This window comes from Oncorhynchus nerka, linkage group LG4 (genome assembly GCF_034236695.1).
Source record: "Oncorhynchus nerka isolate Pitt River linkage group LG4, Oner_Uvic_2.0, whole genome shotgun sequence".
In the NCBI taxonomy this organism is placed as follows: domain Eukaryota; kingdom Metazoa; phylum Chordata; class Actinopteri; order Salmoniformes; family Salmonidae; genus Oncorhynchus; species Oncorhynchus nerka.
This window is the reverse complement of record NC_088399.1, coordinates 87,816,583-87,832,959: the sequence shown is the minus strand read 5'-3', so window position 1 is coordinate 87,832,959 and position 16,377 is coordinate 87,816,583.

The following is a 16,377-nucleotide window of genomic DNA, read 5'->3' as shown; positions in this document are numbered from 1 at the left end:
GAAAACAATGAGAGATCAACAATGAGAGATCAGCATGACAACAATGAGAGATCAGCATGACAACAATGAGAGATCAACATGACAACAATGAGAGATCAACAATGAGAGATCAACATGACAACAATAAGAGATCAGAATGACAACAATGAGAGATCAACATGACAACAATGAGAGATCAGCATGACAACAATGAGAGATCAACATGACAACAATGAGAGATCAACAATGAGAGATCAACATGACAACAATAAGAGATCAGAATGACAACAATGAGAGATCAACATGACAACAATGAGAGATCAGCATGACAACAATGAGAGATCAACATGACAACAATCGGAGATCTCATTGTTGATGAACAGTATTCTCACATAGGTGTTCCTTTTGTCCAGGTGGGATGATGGTGTTGATGTGAGCCATGACGAGCCTTTCAAAGCATTTCATGGCTACAGATGTGAGTGCTAGACAGGTTACCATGGCGTTCCTGGGCATAGGGACTACAGTGGTCTGCTTGAAACATGTACAGTTGAAGTCGGAAGTTTACATACACCTTAGCCAAATACATTTAAACTTTTTCACAATTCCTGACATTTAATCCTAGTAAAAATTCCCTGTCTTAGGTCAGTTAGGATCACCAATGTATTTTAAGAATGTGAAATGTCAGAATAATATTAAAGAGAAGGATTTCTTTCAGCTATTATTTCTTTCATCACATTCCCACTGGGTCAGAAGTTAACATACACTTAAATAGTATTTGGTAGCATTGCCTTTAAATTGTTTAACTTGTGTCAAACATATCGTGTAGCCTTCCACAATCTTTCCACAAAAAGTTGGGGAAATTTTGGCCCATTCCTCCTGACAGAGCTGGTGTAACTGAGTCAGGTTTGTAGGCCTCCTTGCTCACACACGCTTTTTCAGTTCAGCCCACAAATATTCTATAGGATTGAGGTCAGGGCTTTGTGATGGCCATTTTCCCACCTCATGGTGCCATCTATTTTGTGAAGTGCACCGGTCCCTCCTGCAGCAAATCACCCCCACAACATGCTGCTGTCTCCAGCGTCCTTCACGGTTGGGATGGTGTTCTTCGGCTTGCAAGCATCCCCCTTTTTCCTCCAAACGTAACGATGGTCATTATGGCCAAACAGTTCCATTTTTGTTCACATGATAATCAAAATTTCCTATACCCATCATGAGGTTGCTAAAACCTAGTCTATGAATTAAAGTTTACAACATAGGTGCACAGGTTGAAAGAAAAATGTTAGTTATCAAGGTGACAGACAGTGACACATTCAATAGCTCCTTGCACACTCTTGCCTGCATCTATCTGATCTGGGGTGTAATCATTAGTCCAAACAGTTGCAAATGACAATTTATATTGGACAAATTCATGAATGTTGATCCCTGTTTAAGAAAGGTTTTTCAGCAGAATCAGCGGAATGAATACAGCCCTGATCACCTGCAAACACAGTTCACTTTCATAGCAGTCATGTTGTGTGCCTTTTTGCATCTATGCGCTCTCCTCCTTTCACCTTTTCCCTTTGCTTGTGGACTTCAATGCACAACGCACCAGCTGTATGTGACCAGGTGAAAAAAACTTTTCAAGCCAAACCGTCATACCATTACCGCTAACCGCTACACACAGCCTACATCATTGTCACCATAGAACTAGCCCGTTAGTAAAGTACAGTGTACAGCAAGCAGTTTAACAGAAAATAAATGTATAAAACCAAAAGCTTACCTTGACTTGGAATAGTTCCAGTTTTGGATAGCCATAGATATCTAGCTAACATAGCATCCCTCTCTGTTTGAGATGGGTGTTTGAACAGGCTAAACTAGCTACGGTAGCTGCATTTGCGAATGTTAGGTAAGTAAGTGAAGGTGAAAAAAACACAACGGAATATAGCTAGCTCTCTCTCTCTCTCTCTCTCTCTCTCTCGCTTCTCCTTCATTTTAGAAAAAAATATTTTGTTAAAATGGTTCAACTATGTGAATATAATTTGTATATATTTATGTAAAAAGGATAACCTTTTTAATGTATCACTATTAAACATTTTATGAAATTCACTGAGAAGGATGGTCCTCCCCTTCCTCCTCTGAAGAGCCTCCACTGACAGAGAGCGTGATCACACAGTCATCCGGAACATCTGGTGATCTCATGCATTGTTCAGTGTTGCTAGCCTCGAAGCGAGCAAAGAAGATATTTAGCTGGTCTGGTAGGCTTGCGTCACTGGACAGCTTGAGGCTGTATTTCCCTCTTTTTGCAAGCCCTGCCACATCTGACGAGCATCAGAGCTGGTGTTGTAGGATTCGATCTTGGTCCTATAATGAATTTGTTAAAAACGGTTCAACTATTCTCTCTCTTTGAGTCAACTGCTCACCACATTTTATGCGCTGAAGTGCTAGCTACAGTAGCTGTAGCTTATGCTTTCAGTACTAGATTCATTCTCTGGTTATTTGATTGGGTGGACAACATTTCAGTTCATGCTACAAGAGCTTTGATAGGTTGGAGGACGTCCTCTGGAAGTAATCATAATTACTGTGTAAGTCTATGGAATGAGATCCATGAGCCTCCTAGGTTTTGTATTGAAGTCAATGTACCCAGAGGAGGATGGAAACTAGCTGTGCTCCGGCTACACCATGGTGCTACCCTACAGAGTGCTGTTGAGGCTACTGTATACCTCTATTGTAAAACAGTGTGTTTTAATTCATTATTCGGTGACGTGAATATCATTTGTATAGATTTCTCTAAAAAGGATAACCTTTTTAATGTATCACCTGTTTGATGGTTCGTTGAAAGACGAGTGTGATATCTTATTATAAGTGTCCAGATTAGTGTCCCACTCGTTGAATGCGGCAGCTCTAGCCTTTAGCTCGGTGCAGATGTTGCCTATAATCCATGGTTTCTGGTTGGGATATGTACATACAGCCACTGTTGGGATGATGTACTTATTAGTGATGTTGGTGACCAATGTGGTAAACTCCTCAATGCCATTGGAGGAGTCCCTGAACATATTCCAGTCTGTGCTAGCGGAACAGTCCTCTAGCTTAGCATCTGCTTCATTGGACCACATTGGACCACTGGTACATCCTCTTTGAGTTTTTCCTTGTAAACAAGAATCAGGAGGATAGAGTTATGGTCAGATTTGCCAAATGGAGGGCGAGAGAGAGCTTTGTATGTGTCTCTGTCTGTGGAGGAAAGGTAATCTAGAGTTTTTCTGCCGATAGTTGTACAGGTGACATGATGGTGGAAATGAGGTAAAACAGATTTAAGTTTTCCTGCATTAAATTCACCGGCCACTAGGAGCGGCACCTCTGGGTGAGAGCATTTTATTGTTTAGTTATGGCTCTATACAGTTTGTTGAGTGAGGTTTTAGTCCCAGCATCAGTTTGTTGTGGTAAAGAGACAGCTACGAAAAATATAGATGAAAACTCTTGATAAATAGTATGGTTTACAGTGTATGATGAGGTATTCTAACTCAGGCAAGCAGAACCTCGAGACTTCCTTAATATTAGAGATCGTGCACTAGCTGTTAATAACAAAGAAACACACACACCCTCCCTTGAGCTTCCCCGGCGCCACTGTTTTGTCCTGGCAATTTATAGAAAAAACTGCTAGATTTATATTTATCACGTCCTTGTTCAGCCACAACACAGAGAAACATAGGATATTTCAGTTCTTCAGATTACGTTGATAGGATTGACTCGAACGGAGCTCATCCAGTTTATTCTCCAGTGATTGCACGTTGTCCAATAGAACAGAGGGTAGAGGCAGTTTATCCACTCTCCATCGTAGTCTCGTCAAGTATCCCACACGCCGGCCTCTATAGCACTGTCTCCTCCTTCTTCGAGTGTCAGGGATTTGGGCCTGGTACGGGATAATCAATGTCTTTCGCCTCCGACTCATTGAAGTACAAGTCCTCGTCCAAATTGAGGTTAGTGATAGATGTTCTGATGTCCAGAAGCTCACATTATGTATAAAAAAAGTTAATATTGGTGCAAAGAAATACACAAAATTGCACAATTGGTCAGGAGTCTGTAAAACAGCCTACTATTCCCTCCAGCTCCATTCTGGTAGGAGAATATGAGATGTGTGAGGAGGAGAGAGAAGAAGAAAGCAGATGAGAGGGGAAAAAATAAGAGAAGATGGTGAGCAGAAGACGTGAGAATGAAGGGGTGGAAACTTTAGCCAGCTTGACTAAACAAATCCTTAAAACGTTACTGATACTCTTTACACCCTCCCTCAACTCATTTTGGGGGTTGAGGATCGAAGAGAGTGAGAGAGAGCGAGAGAGAGCGAGAGAGAGTGAGAGAGTGAGAGAGAGAGAGAGAGAGAGAGAGAGAGAGAGAGAGAGAGAGAGAAAGAGAGTGAGAGAGAGAGAGAGAGAGAGAGAGAGAGAGAGAGAGAGTGGGAGAGAGAAAGAGAGTGAGAGAGAGAAAGAGAGAGAGAGAGAGAAAAAAGACTATGGAAGTTTCTAAAGCTAAACTAAAGTTTCCACCATTAAATTTAAACTAAAGTTTCCACCAATAAAGCTAAACTAAAGTTTCCACCATTAAAGCTAAACTAAAGTTTCCACCATTAAAGCTAAACTAAAGTTTCCACCAATAAAACTAAACTAAAGTTACCACTACCAATTCTAAACTAATTAACGAGTCTCTAACTCGCCTAGCAATGGCGCGTCTGCCCCCTCTCTGTGGAGGGCAGAGGAAACATGCAGATATAGCTCATCTGTGTTCTATATACACTCTGCATACTGCATAATATCCGAACTGCGTCCTCTAGCTGCCTGCCTGGCTACCTGAAGTACCGGCCAACAGAGGCGACTGTCCAGATGGATGGATGCAGGTGCGTACGCTTATGCAGGGGCTGTCTGGTAGGGGTTTGGTGTTTGAATGATGGGTGCTGGTGGTGTTGTGTGAGTGAGTGGAGTGGGGGTTGGAGTGTGTGTGTGTGAGGTACGGTGGGTAGTCTGTGGTTCACGTGACCCCTTCCTCTCCTCCAAAAGTTGTACTTCTTCAAAAATACTCTTTAATCAGCATTTCAGAGCTTAGTCATGGTTTCCTGGCTCTGCCGCGCAACCTCGTTTATCCTCTGCATTTCAGCTTGCATATAAACGCGATGCAGGGAGAGTGTGTGTGTGTGTGCGTGCATGTGAGAGAGGCTATCAGCTTCCAGCAGCACCACTGAGGTACTCACTACTACTCACTTCTCTGTCCCCAGCACTCAGCTAGCTAGCTAGCAGGCCTAGTACACAAGCTACATTTCTCTGTCCCAAGCTCTCAGTTAGGAAGTCCAGGATCCAGTTGCAGAGGGAGGTGTTTAGTCCCAGGGTCATTAGCATAGTGATGAGCTTGGAGGGCACTGTGGTGTTGAACGCTGAGCTGTAGTCATTGAATAGCATTCTCACATAGGTGTTCCTTTTGTCCAGGTGGGAAAGGGCAGTGTGGGGTGCAATAGAGATTGCATCATCTGTGGATCTGTTGGTACGGTATGCAAATTAGAGTGGGTCTAGGGTTTCTGGGATAATGGTGTTGATGTGAGCCTTGACCAGCCTTTCAAAGCATTTCATGGCTACAGACGTGAGTGCTATGGGTCAGTAGTCATTTAGGCAGGTTACCTTAGTGTTCTTGAGCACAGGAACTTTGGTGTTCTGCTTGAAACGTATGTATTACAGACTCAGACCGGGAGAGGTTGAAAATGTCAGTGAAGATACTTGCCAGTTGGTCAGCGCATGCTCTTAGTACACATACTGGTAATCCTTCTGGCCCTGCGACCTTGTGAATGATGACCTGTTTAAAGGTTTTACTCACATCGGCTGCTGAGAGCTTGATCACACTGTCATCCGGAATGCATCTTTCAGTGTTACTTGCCTCGAAGCGAGCATAGAAGTTATGTAGATCGTCTGGTAGGATCATGTCACTGGGCAGCTCTCGGATGTGCTTCTCTTTGTAGTCTGTCATAGTTTGCAAGCCCTGCCACATCACATCGATTTTAGTCCTTTATTGACACTTTGCCTGTTTGATGGTTCGTCGAAGGGCATAGCAGGATTTCTTATAAGCTTCCGGGTTAGAGTCCCAAACCTTGAAAGTGGGGTCTCAACCCTATAGCTCAGTGCGAATGTTGTCTGTAATCCATGGCTTCTGGTTTGGGTATGTACATTTGCGTTACCTTGAAAGATAGAAAGACATTGTAGAAAGGTTTTTGTTGGTTTAAACTAATGTTGAGGAGGTCGACTGTTTGAGGAATTTTATGTACAGTTACTGTGGGGACGACATCCTCGAGGCACTTATTGATAAAGCCAGTGACTGATGTGGTGTACTCCTCAATGCCATCGGAAGAATCCCGGAACATGTTCCAGTCTGTGATAGCAAAACAGTCCTGTAGTTTAGCATCTGCTTCATCTGACCACTTTTTTATAGACTGAGTCACTGGTGCTTCCTGCTTAAATTTTTGCTTGTAAGCAGGAATCAGGAGGATATATTGTGTTCAGATTTGCCAAATGGAGGGCGAGGGAGATCTTTGTACGTGTCTCTGTGTGTAGTAAAGGTGGTCTTGAATAGTTTTCCCTATGGTTGCACATTTATCATGCTGATAGAAATTAGGTAAAACTGATTTAAGTTTCCCTGCATTAAAGTCCCAGCTACTAGGAGCGCCGCCTCTGGATGTACATTTTCCTGTTTGCTTATGGCCTTATACAGCTCATTGAGTGCGTTTTTAGTGCCAGCATCAGTCTAGTGATTTGTAGACAGCTACGAAAAATACAGTTGAAAACTCTCTAGGTAGATAGTGTGGTCTACATCTTATCATGAGATACTCTACCTCAGGTGAGCAAAACCTCGAGACTTCCTTATATATTGTGCACCATCTGTTATTTACAAAAATATTTACAAAGGTATATGCACAGGCCCCCACCCTGTATCTTACCAGAGGCTGCTGTTCTATCCGGCCGATAGAGTGCATAACCCGCTCTCTGTATGTTCTTAATGCCGTCGTTCAGCCACGACTCTGTGAAACATAAGATATTGCAGTTCTTAATGTCCCATTGGTAGGATATACGTGCTTTCAGTTCGTCCCAGTGATTTAACAGTTATTGAAAATTAGCTAGCAGGATGGAAGACAGAGGCAGATTAGCCACTCGTCGCCTGATCCTCACAAGACACCCCAATCTTTTTCCGCAAAATCTCATTTTCTTTCTCCAGCGAATGACGCAGATCTGGGCCTGGTCGGGTGTCTGTAGAATATCCCTCCCCTCCGACTCATTGAAGAAAAACTCTTTGTCTAATCTGAGGTGGGTAATTGCAGTTCTGATGTCCAGAATCTCTTTTCGGTCATAAGAGACGGCAGCAGCAACATTATGTACAAAACAAGTTACGAACAAGGCGAAAATACAAACAAAATAGCATGGTTGGTTAAGAGCCGATAAGACGGCAGCCATCCCCTCCGGTGCCATTATGGAAAGTGGAGCTCCTTCAATAAACATTCCCGCGATGGCACATTGGTAGTAGTCAGTGACAAAATACGAATACTAAGCTGGGTTGAGCTTGGTTAAAACCCTGGATGGGAGACTAAAGGCATAGCTGTAGATAAATCAACTGTCTGGTAGTAGGTGCTGCCCAGTCTTAACCATGGAGACTCATACCTGAAAATACAAATATTGTATTTTGTTTAACGTGAAACCTACAAGGAAAGCATTTCTTTTGTAGAGATTCAATTTTCAGATTCAATTGTCAGAAAAGACACTTTTCTTATAATATTATAGATGACTCATAGAATTTATATACCATATCATACCATATCTATGCAGGAAATGATACACAATCATGCAATCAATGATGTATGTTATGTAAGGAATATAAGGCATGTAACTTAACACGTATACAAATACACTACTGACATATAAGGAAAAATTTGTAAGTCGCTCTACCAATTTGTAAGTCGCTCTGGATAAGAGCGTCTGCTAAATGACTTAAATGAAATGTAATGTAATGAAAAACATACTAAATAAGATCACTTATTAGATTTTTGTACAAATAATCTTCTTCTGCCATACAAGATTCTTATTTGTGTTTCATGATTTATTTCGATATCAGGATTTTGCCCGGTAAGGACCGGTGTTGATTTGGCCCAAACATAAAGGTCTATGATTTACAAGTTTTGACAGTATGGTAAAGAAGAGTACAGTAGGGTACAGTACAGATACAATACAGTAGAGTACAGTACAGTACAGATACAATACAATAGAGCACAGTACAGTACAGATACAATACAATAGAGTACAGTACAGTACAGATACAATACAATAGAGCACAGTAGAGTTTAGTACAGTTTAATGTACTGCATTGTACCCTACCTTACTCTAATGTGCTAAACTGAACTGCACTGTACTCTACTGAATTGAACTCAAGGGCGATTTATCGCTGAAGCAGAATGCAAAAGGTCATTTCCGATTGAGACAACATATGCAGCTTTTACCGTGAATATAGTCTCCACTAACACGGGAACATTGTGCTGTAACGCCAAACTACAGCCAGTACATTCAACTAAGTTAGATAAACAATATCATATCACAGTGATAGCTAGAAAAATATTTTTTCTGTAAACGTATGAATGTTATTGTAGTTGAAGTGGTCTGTTGGTTTATTCTGTAGGTTGGACAACTTTGAACGTCATGGCTGCCAGTTTTAAAACTTTGGAAAAAGCTAACATAAGTGCATATGTGACAGATGGAGCAATAATATATATTTCTACCATATATTAAATGGATAAATAAGTACTATTGAGATATAATGCTTACTTCATTGAGAAATGTGGCCATAGAATCAATCATTCAAATTTAACAAGTATTTCAACGTCTGTAAATAACATATTTTCAACTTTAATTTAGAACCGTAAATTAACCTGATTTTAATAACTAGAAAATACATATTTTCAACGTCTGGAAAATTCTAATTTTAGACATCTTTTCACCTCTCATTCAGAACCTAAAATGAAAAAATGGAAAATACACATTTTAGACGTCTTCGAACCTAAAAGGAACCTAACTTTAATATTGGGAAAAGACCTCTAAATACGTATTTTCAACATCATTTTTCTTACTGGGCTCTTTCTGACTGAAACACAAGCAACCTTTAGACAAATAGAAACAGACTAATACTGAAACCCACTTCTAATATTCCAATGTCACTCTAGGAGGTCAGCTAAGCTTAGTTTTTTAGGGGGGTGCCAATCTAGATGTGTACAACATCCTCGTCCAGCTTCACCTCCATTCAACGAAAGGACATCAACAATCCCTAGATGATCACAAAGATACATTTTAGTGCTGCTGCCATTCATTAAGTGGTACTGATTGTTAAAATTGATTTAATAATCAAATCATCCTGGCTGACATTGATCAACCCATGTTAATGGGAGTCACCTATCCATGTAATTAGCTGTGATACATATCGTGTCAGAAAGATGCATTTGTGTGTGTGCGTGTGTGTGTGCGTGTACTATATTAGTGCACCAACATCCAGACATCCCTCCATCTCTTAAAGGCCAAGGCTCCATCTGTAACAACAAATATGGCCTTTAGGAAGATGGATAGCGGCAGCCAGGTTTGTTGTGTCTCTAGAACATCGGACTTGGACTGTCTGCGACTCAATTACAGCCATCAACTGCAGTAAAATGATTCAAAGAAGGGGAGAGTGGGGTAAGTTGAGCCAATAAGGTAAGTTGAGCCAACCTTGTTTTCTAGTAAACATAACATTTATAACTTGACCGAATATTTAGGAAGAGTTCATCCTTTCTGTGAAGGAAGAAACCACATGGAAAAAGTGGTAAGCAAAAAAAATAAGATTTTCATCAAGTCTAATTCATTTATTGTGTTAAAGGTTTCATGATGCTTGTATCTAAACCAAAATAGATCACTTTAAGATTGTACTATACTTCAGTCGGGGGTCTCTATAAGCTTCAATATGAGGTCCTAAACCTAACATGAAAACTCATCCTTGCAGCTGTGTGGGCTAATATAGTCAAAATGTTTGCCTTGGGGTAAGTTGAGCCAGTGGCCATGGGGTACGTTGAGCCAATGGCCATGGGGTAAGTTGAGCCAATGGCCATGGGGTAAGTTGAGCCAGTGGCCATGGGGTACGTTGAGCCAATGGCCATGGGGTAAGTTGAGCCAATGGCCATGGGGTAAGTTGAGCCAATGGCCTTGGGGTAAGTTGAGCCAGTGGCCATGGGGTAAGTTGAGCCAATGGCCATGGGTAAGTTGAGCCAATGGCCTTGGGGTAAGTTGAGCCAATGGCCATGGGGTAAGTTGAGCCAATGGCCATGGGGTAAGTTGAGCCAATGGCCATGGGGTAAGTTGAGCCAATGGCCATGGGTAAGTTGAGCCAATGGCCTTGGGGTAAGTTGAGCCAGTGGCCATGGGGTAAGTTGAGCCAATGGCCATGGGGTAAGTTGAGCCAATGGCCATGGGGTAAGTTGAGCCAATGGCCATGGGGTAAGTTGAGCCAATGGCCATGGGGTAAGTTGAGCCAATAGTTAAAGCAAATGTAAGTATTTTGTTCCAGGCATAATGCAAGGCCTTATCACTGGGAAATGAGGTAACAACAGGGCCTGGCATATGTTAAAATTGTTATGTATGTAGCTTGTTTCCACATTCAGCGATCTCCCCATTCTTACAGTATTCAGTAGAGGTCAGCATTAAAGACACTCTATGTGCACTAGAGGCGCTCTTGTCCAATGGGAACACATGGGGTCAACCTTCACTAGGTAGAACACTGAGGGATAAATGAATTAATGGTAATTTGTCATCAACAAAAGATTTAGGGGGGGGGATTTGATTGTTCACATTGGTGTAGTAGAATAATCTTAGAACCTAGATCCCGTGTACCAGAACCTATTCAAGTCCAACCCCGGCGAACCCCATTTAGGACCTGTCATTGTCACAATCCAAGCAATATTTCCATACCACAATTGAATGAATCCTATCTGGGAATGTCAACATGTGTCAATTATAGTGTTTTCCCAATAGGATGTAGCTGGAAGAAGGGAACATGCAGCTCTGGATACCCCATTAGACTGAGGGTGGGACACACCATTATTGATGCTGAAACTGACAATCGTTCTCCTCATCAATTTGGCTCGGCAACATTTACTGATCATTATTGGATTTGTGGTGATAAAGCTTATCTCTACCTACCCACAAATTGGACAGGGTGCTGTATTTTTGGTAAACATCTCCCTTGTGGTAATGCATAAAACTAATTCCTCTATTCCAAGCAGGTTAAGACTAATTAAGAGGGACATCTCGCAATACAATAATGTCCCTAGTGACTCTCGACGATCCTCGAAATTGGAAAAGTTCTGGCGTGGTTTAATCCCCTGGTATGGGGCATCGGAGAATGCACATGAGTTGGATAGGCTAGGATATCATTTGGAATCCCTGGTAAATTTGACCACTGCAGGGTTTTCTATGATACGACCAGAATTACAAGCCACTCAACTCATGGCAACACAAAATAGGGTGGCACTTGACATGTTGCTAGCACGTGAAGGAGGGGTGTATCAAATTATAGGAGATCACTGTTGTACATTTATACCCCAGGGAGATGACAATTTGACTATTGTAGTGGAACATTTGAAAAAGCTTAGGGGTGTTCTCGAAAGGGAACACCAGCCTGACATCAACTGGAATCCGTTAGGATGGGTTCAGTCAGTGTTTGGTGCTTGGGCTGCGACCATTTTCCACTGGTTCATCTATGGTCTAATATTACTGATTGCTCTGTTGCTAATTATCATTTGTGTGAAGAAATTGTTGAATAAAGTGGTTGATGTTGTTCTTACTATGCCCTTGCTTGCAAATGAAGTAGGTGTAGATGAGGAATCTGAGATTGATGGACAACAATCAGGTGAACACAGTGAAATATTCTCACTGGACAGTGTAGATAGAGAGGGTTCACTGTATATGAATGATTTCCCTGACCCATTCCCTATTCCTGACTATATCTCTGATAGTGGGGAACCCAATTCTAAGCATGAGGACTTAGAGGGATGACTGTCCTATAGGTTGTAATGATGCCTGTGTTTAGACATGGGTTCTCTTGTAATTTTGGGAGCAATTATATGTTTTGTTATTTTTATTTTTACTCAACAAATGTATTATTCTATATGTTTAAACAGGTGCAAGTCTGTATTATGGTATAAACATTGTGTTTCTGACGGGTGAATACTTACATTGAAGGGATTTGATTCTTTATTATCTTTAAATTTTGATTATGGATTTTTTAATTGTATTATATACTCTGCAACTACTGTTAGTAAGGTGCCATGTTACTATTCTGATTCTTCAGAAGGGACTTAGTCCCTTGAGAGGGGCATGTTGGGGATTAATCAGAATTAGTTGGGTAACATAGATAAGATGTTTTATTTTCATGATATGCTTATGAGTTATTTCTCATAAGAATGTATTTTGTTGTACTATAGTGGTGGCCATTGGCAGTTATCTGTTCTCTGTCAGGACTAAGTTGTTTGGGCCGTAGAGAGGGGAGAGGTCAAGGTGTCATCATGTGTAAACATATCTTTTGCTCCACTGTGTCTGTGTGCCGGTCACTCCCTACTTTTCCCATCGGGGAGAGGAGGATGGCAGTGTCTGGAATCATTCTATGCTCCCTCTTTTGTTGACCTATAGCCTCACTCTCCTCTCCGTGAGTTTGTCCAGGATTGGTTGTATTTAGAATTGGTTGTATCTAAATGACAATTTGATATATATCATAGGGTGGGGGTAATGTCTTGGTACCATTTTGTACCAAGGACGAAATAAGAGCTTTGTTTAGGAGACCAAACTGAACGATAATTTAGAGCCAACTCTGTCTTCCTAGGGGATATTCCTCTCTGAAGTAAAGTCTTTTCTTTGTGTAAATTCCTAAGACCTGTGGTTTGTCATGTCGTCTAGGGGGGGGGGGGGGGGGTGGATCTTTGCTATAAAGGATCCCATTTGCCATTATGTTGAGCACTCTCAACTTTTCATTAGAGATACTGAACTGTTGAAAGTCAAAATGATATTGCAAAAGCTTAATTATTATTAAAGGTGAAGATTAAGCATAACTCTGACTCGTGTGTGATTTGCTCTCTCATCATTTGGTAATTAAGGAAATTTCAACGACACACTCCACACTGCCCTTTCACACCTGGACAAAAGGAACACCTATGTGAGAATGCTATTCAATGACTACAGCTCAGCATTCAACACCATAGTGCCCTCCAAGCTCATCACTAAGCTAATGACCCTGGGACTAAACACTTATTTACTGCTGCTCTTTAATAATTCGTTATTCGTATCTATTACTTTTTTTTGGTTATTTTCTCAAAACTGCATTGTTGGTGAAGGGCTTGTAAGTAAGCATTTCACAGTAACAAATACAATTTGATTTGATTAGATTCAATTGTTTTTATTAAATAGATTGACTGCTGCTATCGAAGTTATTCCTCCTCCTGTTCCTCATCTTCTTCTTGATCATGCTCCTCTCCTCTCCTCTGCTCCTCCTCTCATTTTCCCTTATTTCTCCTACTCCTCCTTCTCTCTTCTTCCTCCTCTTCCTCCTCCCCTTCATCCTCCTCTTCCACCCCCTCTTTCTCCCCTATTCCTCCTCCTCCTCCCCCTCCTCCTCATCCTCCTCCTCCTCCTCTTCCTCCTCCTCCATCTCCCCCTCGTCCTCCTCCTCCCCTCTTTCTCCACCTCCTCTATCTCCACCTCCTCCTCCTCCCCCTCCCTCTCTTTCTCCCTCTCCTCATCCTCTCCACCTCCCCCTCTTTAACCCCCCTCACGCTCCTCCCCTCCTCCCCACTCTTCCTCCTACTCCTCTCCTCCTCCCCCTATCTCCCCCTCCTCTTCTTCTCCTCCTCCCCACTCTTCCCTCCTCCTCCCCCTATCTCCCCCTCCTCTTCTTCTCCTCCTCCCCACTCTTCCTCCTCCTCCCCCTCTGTCTCCCTCTCCTCCTCACAGGGGACTCTTTCTTCAATAAGTGTGACGTTGCGTGAGTCAATGACGTCAGGCAGTAGTATGCAAGTGCTTTAACACCTCTACTGACTCCCCATCCCGCATGCGGGAGCGTAATCATCGCCTGACACTAATTAGCATAACGCAACGGACATAAATATCCCTAGAAAATATTCCTATTCATGAAAATCACAAATGAAATATATTGAGACACAGTTTAGCCTTTTGTTAATCACCCTGTCATCTCAGATTTTCAAAATATGCTTTACAGCCAAAGCTAGACAAGCATTTGTGTAAGTTTATTGATAGCCTAGCATAGCATTTTGTCCAGCTAGCAGCAGGTAACTTGGTCACGGAAATCAGAAAATTAAATAGTTTACCTTTGATGAGCTTCGGATGTTTTCACTCACGAGACTCCCAGTTAGATAGCAAATGTTCCTTTTTTCCCAAAATATTATTTTTGTAGGCGAAATAGCTCCGTTTGTTCTTCACGTTTGGCTGAGAAATCGCCCGGAAATTGCAGTCACGAAAACAGCTTGTAATTATGCTTAGATAGAAAACTCACTAAGCGGAGCAATAGAGAGACAGGTGAGAGAGAGAGAGAGAGAGAGCGGAGGGGAGAGGAAGAGAGAGAGAGAAGGGGGAGAGAGAAGAGGGAGGTAGAGAGAGAGCGAGAGCGGAGGGAAGGGGAGAGGAAGAGAGAGAGAGAGAAGGGGGAGAGAGAAGAGGGAGGTAGAGAGAGAGCGAGAGCGGAGGAGAGGGGAGAGGAAGAGAGAGAAGGGAGAGAGAGAAGAGGGAGGTAGAGAGAGAGCGAGAGCAGAGGTGAGGGGAGAGGAAGAGAGAGAGAGAAAGTGAAGAGGGAGAGAGCAGAGGGGATGGGAGAGGAAGATAGAGGGAAGGGGGAGAGAGGTAGAGAGAGAGGTAGAGAGAGAGAGAGGAGAGAGAGAGGTAGAGAGAGAGAGAGAGAGAGAGAGAGAGAGAGAGAGAGAGAGAGAGAGAAAGAGAGAGAGATAGAGAGAGAGGTGAGAAAGAGGGCGAGGGTGGACGACTGAAAAAGTCTTGAACTTAGTGTTCTGTAGAAGTGACATTCAGTGCTGTAGCCAGAGATGTGAAGGATAAAGTTATTCTGGAAAAGGTGTACAGTAAATATGCAATAAAACCCATCAAAAATCTTTATAAGCACTAGCAGCCTCAGAGGTCTGGTGCATCGCCATGGGGGAGTGAAGTTAGTGAGAGATCGAGCCAGTGAGACGAGACGGTGCCACCACAGGTGCAGTAAGGGAGGGGCGAGAGAGGAGATAGGGAGGGAGGGAAGGAGGGGGGAGGAATAGAAGGGGGAGGAACGGGTAGATAGGGAGGGAAGGAGGATTGGGACTGCCACCAACACCATCGTGCACACCGAAGCTCGGAAGAATGAGGTTAGAACGCTTTAAGGTCGCTTTTCCCCCAGAATATCCCTCTGCTCCTATTTGATAGTTTTCTGAAGCCCCTCCATTAATTATTGTTGTTGACTATTGACAAGCTCCTCAGCTTCAAAGCTGCCTGTTCATCTCCTGAGAGATAGACAGATGAGATATTGATGGTAATTTTCTTTAAACTTTAATTATCATTCCGGGAATTTGGCTTGTTGTTCAATAGTGAAGAAAAAGCCTCCCTTTTTGTGTCAGTATCACCACACCATATCACACACTGTGTCTTCTTCAAATATTTAAAAATATATGAGCTATGAAACAAAAGAATTCTGAGTGCATTTCGGGGTAACTCTTTGTTTTTTAGGGTTTGTCTCATCTCCTCTAAACATTAAATATCCAAGCGTTCACCAGCAGACACATTAGGTTCAGCAGTAATAATATTAAATCATGAAGCTTCATTTGCAGTGAAAATACTGAATTATTAAGGTTGAATAAAGCATAAACTCTCCCACATGCCGTGTCGTATCCGTTCGTGTTGCACAGCAAAACAAAGCAAACTTGGAAAAAACACTCTTGCCCTGCTTGTGTACTCGCTGTGTTTGGTGAGAGTGGAACTTTTCAGATTGCCTGAGTTTATGAAACATTTGAGACTTAGATTAGAAAGGATTGAGATTTTTTTTTTAAAAGCAAGTTTGAGATTGACTGAGTGTATGACACATTTGAGACTTGGGTTTGAGAAAGATTTGGATTATTTCCCTCTGAAAATGGATGAAAATGTAATTTAGAGTTTTGACCCTGTCACATCTAGAGTTCTAACCCACTATAGCATCAGTATATTATATTTAGCCTCTAATGTGGAAACTGGCCTGACTGACTTAGTCAATACTGCACACAACACACACACACACACATAGCACATCTCCTCTCCGACTATCCCTCATTACTTAAGATCCCACAGTGATTTATTGCAATGTGATGAGAGT